This window comes from Accipiter gentilis, chromosome 34 (genome assembly GCF_929443795.1).
Source record: "Accipiter gentilis chromosome 34, bAccGen1.1, whole genome shotgun sequence".
Classification (NCBI taxonomy): domain Eukaryota; kingdom Metazoa; phylum Chordata; class Aves; order Accipitriformes; family Accipitridae; genus Astur; species Astur gentilis.
The window spans coordinates 15,400,722-15,409,777 of record NC_064913.1 but is presented as its reverse complement, the minus strand read 5'-3'; positions in this window follow the sequence as shown (position 1 = coordinate 15,409,777).

The following is a 9,056-nucleotide window of genomic DNA, read 5'->3' as shown; positions in this document are numbered from 1 at the left end:
CTCGGAGCCTTCCTCCCTCCCTCCCTCCTCCCTCCCTCCCAGATCCCCTGCGAGGTGGTGCTATAGTAACGGACACAATACCTGTCCTCAAGCCACTCCACTTCATTAATGAGACCTCCTCTACGGCAAGGGCAAGAAGTTTATTAAACATTTACGAGTCTTTTCTGCAGGGAGGGAATTACTGCAAGCTACAGTTCCCATTCGCTAAGTACCCCCCCGATGAGCCCCCTACCCCAGTGAACCTGCTGGTTTGAACCCGGAGCCGCCTTCCCCAGCCTGGTCATTTATTATTGATGTTCCCGGGCCCAGACAGACACAGAGGTGCATTGGTGCGATGCCGTTTGAATAAGCAATGAAAGACCGGCTAGAAATTAAATGCATTGGATTTTTGAAACACAAAGTGGCTGAAAGAGGTGAACCAGTCCAACTCCTGATGACAACACATTTTTTCCTAGCTTGGTGGAAAGTATTTAACGAAAACACTCGTGGAAATGCAGCCTGCCACTACTCTGGTCAAGCCTGCGCGTTGGCTGGAGTCAAATGAAGAAATTCTGCTTTTGGCAAGGCCTCAGTTACTGGGTTTGGGTTATGGAGGACAAGGAAATAAAAAAATAATAATAATAAAAAAGCAGCCCCATTTCATATTAGTTTTGGGCTCCTGTCAGCCCTTCCCTGTTCCCTGGGTGGAGGGGAAGGCAGAAACCTTCCCGTTTGTTAGAAAAATGGAGAGCTTTGCGTTTCCCACGTTCCCTTTTCTCTCCCAAGGGCAGTTAAATGTTGGTGCCTGTCAGAGCACCACCAGCACCGGCACCACCAGCACCACCACCAGCAGAAGAACTGGTTTTCCCCGGAAGGTCCCAGCTGCGAGGTGCTGTGCGGAGGGCAGGAGGGACCCTCGAACCCCAGCTCCCGCTCTGCCCCCGGCCCCCCTCCTGCCCTACGCTCGTCCTTACCCTCCCAGGCACGGGGGTCACATTTTTCCCCCCTCAATTCTGTTCAGAGCGTGGTTTGCCCAACCTCTGCCGAGAGAGAGAGAGGGGGAAAGGAACATGAGAAAGCGATTCCCCCAGAGAAACAAAGCCGATCGGAGTCGATTTCCCTTACAGACCCCTCATTTGGGTGTTTGAACGGAGCGAGGAGGATTGGGGGGGGATGTAAATCTGGGCCAAAGCAGGGCAAGAGCCAGCCCTCCCTCCATCCCTCCCCTGGCTCCTTGCACGGGCCAGCAGTCTCTGGGTTTTAGATGCCTCCGTAATACAAATACCAAACGTCTGGATTGTCCCAGCTCCGCTAAAAGGAAGAGAATATTGGAGAATACACTTCCTCACAGTTAGGTGAGGCAGGGAAGCAGCCTGCACCGAAATCCTTTATTCCTGGTAGGAAGAGGGAGAGGGAGAGGGACAGGAGGGGAATATTTGGGAGCTGAGGAAGTTTTGCTTGGCTGGAGCCTCTTTTGTCGCAGAACTGGTTACAGGTTCTTTCTCATCTTTGAATAATTCACGTGCTGTAGGGCGCTGTTGGAAAACTCCAGGCTCAACCCAGCTCCCCCCCAGTTTGTTCCCGCAGACAGTCCTCCCACGGCGAGCCGTAAGCGTGGGGCCAGCCAGCTCCCAGCACTACGGCCCCGTATGCCTGTAGCAGGGCTTCTCTGGGTGTATTTCTGTCTACTTGGGTTGACCAGCGACCGCTCTCACTGCCGACTCAAAGACTGCCCGGTAAACCCTCCCTGCAGCACGTCTTGCTGCCCTGGGAGCAGCTTTCAGGGATGTATACACGTAGAAGTATACAAGAAAATTGCCTTCCATTTAAACAAACATGTATTTGCTAGCATTTGGGAGAGTTTCCTGAATGCTCTTAAGGCAGCTGAATGCTTGAAACCATGTAAGAACCCAGCTCCAAACTGGAAATGGTGCAAATCCCAGTGCAAGGAATTCACCTTGGAAGACTGGGGCTCCGGTTGGGAAGTGGTGTTCAAACCCCCAACCTCCCAGCAGCTCTGGAACCCAGGTTTTTAGTTTGCCCTTCTTTCTGCTCCTGCTTCAGTTCAAGAGAGCACAGAACAGGCACAAGAAAGAAGCTATGCTTCAAATTTAGTGCTTTTTTTCACTTATCCACATGTTCTCTAATGGCATTTAGCACGGAAGCCTTAAGCCTGTCCTTCGTAAATTTGGGAATGCTTCAAGCGGCTCGCTCCGAGAGACGTCCTGGCTGGCACGTTCCCCTCACGGATGGAGGGGCTGACATGAGCAATATTGCCCACCTCCCCACTAGCAGAACTGTACATTTCTCACAGCAGGTTTCACCTCTCCCTCCTCTTTACGCTTTGCCATCCTTCCACTGTCCGCAGTTCTGCAGCGCCGCAGCGGTGGCCCCTCTTGAAATTCACTGACCCGCGCCCTAAGCCTTAAAGAAAAGGGGTTACTCACTCTGGCTTCTCTGCAGGGAGGCTGCTCGACAGGAGTAGTAAAACGCCTGGACTCCAAAACGCTGCTGCGGAGAGTGTCACCGCAGCTTCGCAGTGCCCGGCTCCTGCTGGGGCACCATCCACTGGGACACCTCCCAGTTCCCAGCAAGGATGGGCTGGATGAGGCCACGGCAATCCCGATGCGACTAATCCCAGTACGTGTTTTGGAGCGTCGGCTGAAGAAATCTCTTTTCCTTAACAAGACCTAACATGATAGCCCTTATGGACCCAGCTCTCATTGTTCCTACTTTTTCCTTTCCTGTTTTAACCCTCTGCCTTCATTTTCTTTTGCGAAAATTTAATTACCCCCATTGTGATTCTCCTCGCCTCGGACCTTCTTAAAACACTTTGTTTTATATCATATCATTGTAAGTCTGCTGCTTGCAAGCTGGAATCTAAGTCCAAGACACCGCATGATTAGGCCTGCACTTGCGAAGAAACATTTTGCAAAATTAAAACTACTTCTGGCTCATTCAACTTGTAGTTACCGCTGAAACTACAGACTCTTATCCCCCAAAGACCTCTAGTAAAGCTGTATTAAAACTGTATTTTAGAGCCAATATGGACATAAAACCAGCCTTCAAGATCTACAGCATCTGATGTCAAAGATGAAAGGGGTGACCTGGGACCCCATGTTATAGAAGCGTTTGGATTAAATGATCAAAATGGTCCTTCAGGGTTTGAAATCTATGGCTTTACAACATCTGCACTTTTCCTCCATAAATGAAGATGGATTCAAAGACTTCAGGATTCTGATCTCTATTTTACTGTATATGAGAACGGAGTCCTTTCCTGCCGTGTCTAAATGCTGTGTTGAGTCAGCCCAAATCAATTTTTCAGATGCTATGTTTGTTTCCCTGATGTCTGTGGCAAAACCGGCATTAATTTCAAATGGTTAAAAAATTCATCTTTAGTTTCTAGTTTCTGCTTCCTAATCAGGTAGCTGATAGGAAAGCAATTTGATCACAGCTGGATAAGAAATAAAAACAGAGGCTCCTGGGATGCTAACAACAAATAAAACAATAATGGAAATAGGAGTTCTTATTTATAGTTTTCCTTACTGGAAACTGCTAATTAAATGGTAATTAATTACGCCTTACACAGTAAGTAGGAGGGCTTTTTAAAGCATTTCTGTGGGGAAAGCTATTATGTGAAGTACATCTGTTTCCCCTCAAAAGGGCAGAGCTTCCCTTGCACTAACCACTACAGGTATATTTAATGCTAGAAAACTTTTTTTTTATTTTCCACTTCATACAAGTAAATATATTAAGCATGAACTTCTTCAATAGAAGCCCTCTCTAAGGCAAAAACCCCTTCTGTATATAGAGCCAACAACCACTGTGTAAAATGTAGTTTCCTAAGTCTGGTATTTTTGTGGCTAACTTGGCAAATACTCTTCACTGCTCTCCCCAAAGTGAATAGGTCTAAATGCTAAGAAAGGGTGACAATACACCTACCAGACAAAAAAAAAAAAAAAAAAAAAAAAAAAAAAAAAGGAAAATATAAAGCTGGTGTATTGTATATGATTATTTCTGTGCATACAGAAATAATCTGCTATTTAAAAACTGGTCCTTTTTACTTTCACAAAGCAGTATAAGGAAAGCCTTGCAGCTGGCTAAGAACATGTCTGTAACGTTTGCGGTTTATTTGAGAGTTGCCTGGGTTATAGTGACACCTTATGGTAGTTTTATTGTATTTTACAGATCGTTTTGGAAGTTAAGATCTCTTGCAGCCTTTTACAGCCTGTCACTATCAGCAAGGAACTGCTTTGACGTTTTTAGAAATCTTTTTGTTACAAGTTACTCAACAGGTCATTCCAACTCTTCAAATTTTTCTGGTTTCCCTTCTGCCCTTACTAGGAAAATAGATTTTAAAGGGGAACAGGTTTTGGTACTGTCTTCTCTCCATGTTTAACAGATAATCTATGCCAGTCCGTGCATACATGCTATTCAAAACTAAAGTCAGCTTTTTGTTTCATTGAGCAAAATAAGTCTGTTTAATATTTTAAATCCGGACAACCTGTATCAGTGACTAAGTATGTCATCTCTTACAATCTATAAATTAGAAAATTGAAAAATCACATTTTTCCCAGACTTTTACAGATATTCATATTGCTAAGCTAGCAAAAATCACTGGCTAAGCACCTAGCACCAGTTGCATGTTTTTTTGAAAGTGTAAAAAGGATATCAGATCTATTTCCATTTTAAAGCATTAGTTTTTCAAAGTTAAGAAACTGAGCAACACTAAAGAAGCAAAACCTGTTTGTCCCTTAAAATGCACGCATAAAAAAGAACTGAAGAAAAATGCAATTCATCAGCTGTGGCATCTTGAAGGACACGGTGATCAGTAACGCACAGTTCAGGACAGTGCTTATAGTTACTAATACTTTTGTTCAAATAAATTTGTTTTAAAACACACAGGTTTAACAAAGTTCCTTTTTTTTTTAATTAATCTAACCTCTATGTAATTTTCTATACGGAATATTTCACCTACCTTTCACCAGAAAATGCCTGCTACAGCAAAACAGGTGGGGGAAAAAAAAAGAAGAGTAATTTATGCAACTTTCTAATCATAGTCATTCAATCTAACCAAATAGTCATTTCCAACAAAGCCAAACACACAGGAATGAAACGTCCCCATCAGCGTCTTATGGCTAAATTACACCTGAGCCCAAGCAGCCGCCGTCAGGCGCAGTTAAGCTCTCTGATGAGACAGCAGCAGCCAGCACCCCCCGCACAGGCAATTTTGGAATTTGAACCGATGGGGTGGGCGGGGGGCCCGATCTCAAAGAAAACAGGTCCATGCCTACGGGGCCGGCACCGCACGCTCTGTCATTGTGGCAGATGACAGTTTCCACTCTCCTTTCTTCTCCCCCCCCCCCCCCCCCCCCCCCAGACCTTCCCTGATATCTACCTCTCTGCTCTGAACGGTTGCTGTATCACTCTGGGATCTGGATTTGGTGATCCTCTGGATCACTCCCTCACCTGCAGCCGCTTTTAACGTTTCTCCCTCGGTCTCACACGTCCCTGCTCATCAGCCGCCTCTATCGCCCAGGCCGGCTGCCGGCCCGAGCTGGACCGTCGAGCGGAGATGCAGAGCCGCACGTTCGGGTCCCTCCTGCAGCCCCTGATGGCAAAGCAACCATCTCCAGCTGAAGAGCAACAGGCACAAAGTTCAGGCTGCCACTGTCTTAAATTCAGCTTTCTCTGACCAAGTATCACCAGGAAAAAAAAAAAAAAAAAAAAAAAAAAAAAAAGTCAGAGCCCTCTGATTTTCGTTGCCCTTCTACGATTTTACACAGCGACGTGCTGCCTGTGGGCATTGATGTAGGAAAGAAAATGGAAGCGAGAGGAGCTGCAGGAGATGGGCTGTGCCAGAACGGGGCTGGGAAAGTGGCAGGCAGAGAGTCCTAAGAAAAAGTCTGATGGAATAAGTGCAGTACACGGGACTGAGCTCAGTTAAGCTGGCGATTACACGCAAAGAGACCTCCGCTTATTTAGTTTCTCCAGTGTGCAGAAAATCAAGGCTTTGTACTACCTACGAGATGAAAAGAATAAGGAAACACCTCCTACCCAGCAGCCAGTTAATGATCTGATAAGCTTAACTAATAGTTATAGTGCTTGCTTAATCAAAGAGCTTTGACTGTACGGTTCTGGTTTGCAAAATGTGGCAGTGAGTATAATGCAAAGGTGGTATTTCACAGCAAATATTTCTTGTAATGGTTGTCAATCAGTAGGAATCAAGCAATGAATTCTTTAGGAAACATAAAGCATATACGCACAAACTCCAAAAAACTCAACTCATTTTAAAGAGTTTCCTGCTTGCCAAAAAATAAAACCGGATTAATCAATAATTTAATCCTGCATGGGATAACAATGAAAATACACTAGCACTTTATATTGAAAACATTCAGACTGCAGAAATGGCATTTAGTATCTCTCAAGTCAGAAATCTGCACCAAAACCTACTTTTCTTGCTAGTTTTATATAACAGATCAAGGCTTTGAGCATAGCTGGCATCAAAATTTTAGGTAGTGTGTTCCAAATATTAAAATTATATTTTTAATTTTTTTAAACAGATTTCTTCTATCTTGTAACCCAGTAAAGCCAGGGTTTGTAGTATACTTTTTGGGGAAAGGCTACATTGAAAGTTCCTGGTTAACAACAAAAGTATGAAAATGACATTTTAGTGTAATTTTATTTTTCCTGATTCTCCTGCTCTGATTTTGTAAGATAAAATTGTTGTAAGATACAATTATTTTTAGAAATTATTTTTTTAAATAAATAAATCTATCTGGTGCCATGGTAGGATAGATTCTTTAGATACAATTTATTGCTGTAGTTACAGATGTATCTGATGACTTCATTACCATTTTTGCTTCTTTGAAGTCACTTCTGTGACATCAGCTAAGCATTTACAACTTTGGGGTCATAGGTAAGTGATTATTTTATCAGCATAGCAGGGGCAGGAATCTCCTTTTCTAGTTTTTGGTTTCTCTTTTCTAATTTTTTTTGAGATCTCTTCTCTAGTATTTGATTTTTCTGTTTGGAAAATAAGCCAGTTATCCTTCCTTGTGGTATCTGGTTCTTAAGTCACCTGCAGGAAAGGAAGCTCTTCAAAGTTTTGTTTTTGTTTACTCTTACAAACCATAGCCTTAAGCTAGAATTAAGGAGCCACTGAGACAGACATGAACAAATGCTGCTTGTGTAGTAACTTCATGCCCCAATACCAAACCCCTCTGTTTTCAGGTCAAAGATAATACGGTTTTCATTGATGTAGTTTCAAATGGAACTTCTGCTTTGATTATCCTTGATTTGAATGGCTAATTACTGCAAAACAGTGTAAAACCTAGCCTTTTGAATGTTGCATAAAAGGTGATGCGTTTTAAGAAATTCTATTAAAAAAGGCCAAATAATGATTAAGATGCAAGCAAAAAGCTTGACAAAAAAAAAATTAAAAAATTGCTAAGTAGATCTAGGCAGGCCATTAAATCTCTATTATTTCTAAGTTCCAAGTTGCTCCACATCCACAACTGCCTTAATTTGCAGTAAGAAACTGCTCTAGAGCCGTAATAACATTGTTCATAGGCAGGTGTCCTACAGAGGAAAAAAGGAAAGATTTTTTTTTTTCAAGTTTATAGTTTAACTCTAAAATTTATGCCTAGAATACTTAGTAAATTATTTCAGAGCTTGAATAACTAGCATTTATTTAGCTGCTCTGGGGTTTGTGCATGGGTAGGAGTTCATTTCTGAATTCCTGGTTTGTAAGTTCGGCACAACAAATTGGAACCCACCCTGTCACCCTAAGAGCCAGTTTTCCAATCTACCGAGCAACGGCAGTGGTCTCCTGCTGGTGACACGAGCGCAGGGAGCCTCTGAGATGCAGGACAAGCGCATTTGTGTCCGGCAACAAGAAGAGAACATCAAATGAACCATTTTTTGCGCAACTCCTCACAAACGGCTCATTTCCTACACCAACTGAGCCGCATTCCTCACAACTGCAAACTTGATAGGGAAACACAGCTCTACACTGATATCAAAAGGATTAACCCAAAGCTCATGACGTACCTAAAGAGGGGATTAGAGATGTTTAAGTGACGAAGCAGAGACCACTAGCTGCCAATATCAAAGTATTCCAGGCAAAGAACAACCAGCTGCAAAGACCTCCAGTCTTAGGTTATCTAATTCATGAGTTTATGACATTGGCGATTTTAAGCCACAACAAACCAATCCAGAACATCTGGATTTCAGCACTTGAGACTTTCCTGCTTAGGAAACAGGTAACAGTTACAGATCCTACCAACATCCAGAAACGGAGGGAACGAGAGAACATTGCCGCGGCGAAGGACATTCAAGTCAGATCAGGACTGGGATCTGCGGAGCAATTTAAGGCGGGCATTTTCTCGGCAGGGTGCCATCAAGTATGTCTCCACCGTACTGAAAGCTCCTCTCTTACCTTCTGCTGCTGCTGGCTGAAAGCTGGCATGTTACAAGGCTGTACTCCCTTGCTGGATACAGCTGTGGGAGGAGCGGGGATGCTGTCATCCTCAGCAAACGAAAATGAAGAGGGCATCGGAGCCACCTGATGCTACCTTTCCACTTCCACCTAACCCATCTCTTTCCTCCTTTACTGTCTCCTCCCATACCATGTCCAGCCAACAATGATGCTTCTAAGCAGATCAGACCTCCGATGTCTCATACTTCATAAATTTATACCAGACAAAAAGCTGAGAATTGGCTTCCTGCAGAGTGCTGGCAAACTCCAAGCCTGACAAAGCAGTCTATCTTGAAACCCAGGTTTAGAGAAAGGGCTGGTTTCTGGGTAAACGAGCAGTGAAAATATAAACTGAGATCACTGTGGGGCATCAGAAGCCCAGATTCTGACACGGGCTTAGTGTGCTTTCAGGAAAAGTAAATGCTAATTTTAGAGACATCTACTGCATCAGTTTTTCCCCAGGACTTTTATTCTTTGCATGAAGGCAATATGTGATCACATTTTACAAATGTCTGGACAGCAACCAGTCTAAGAAATGAGCTCAAAATTACGTGGGATAAAATGCATTTCAAACAAAATATACAGTAATAAAGTTTTC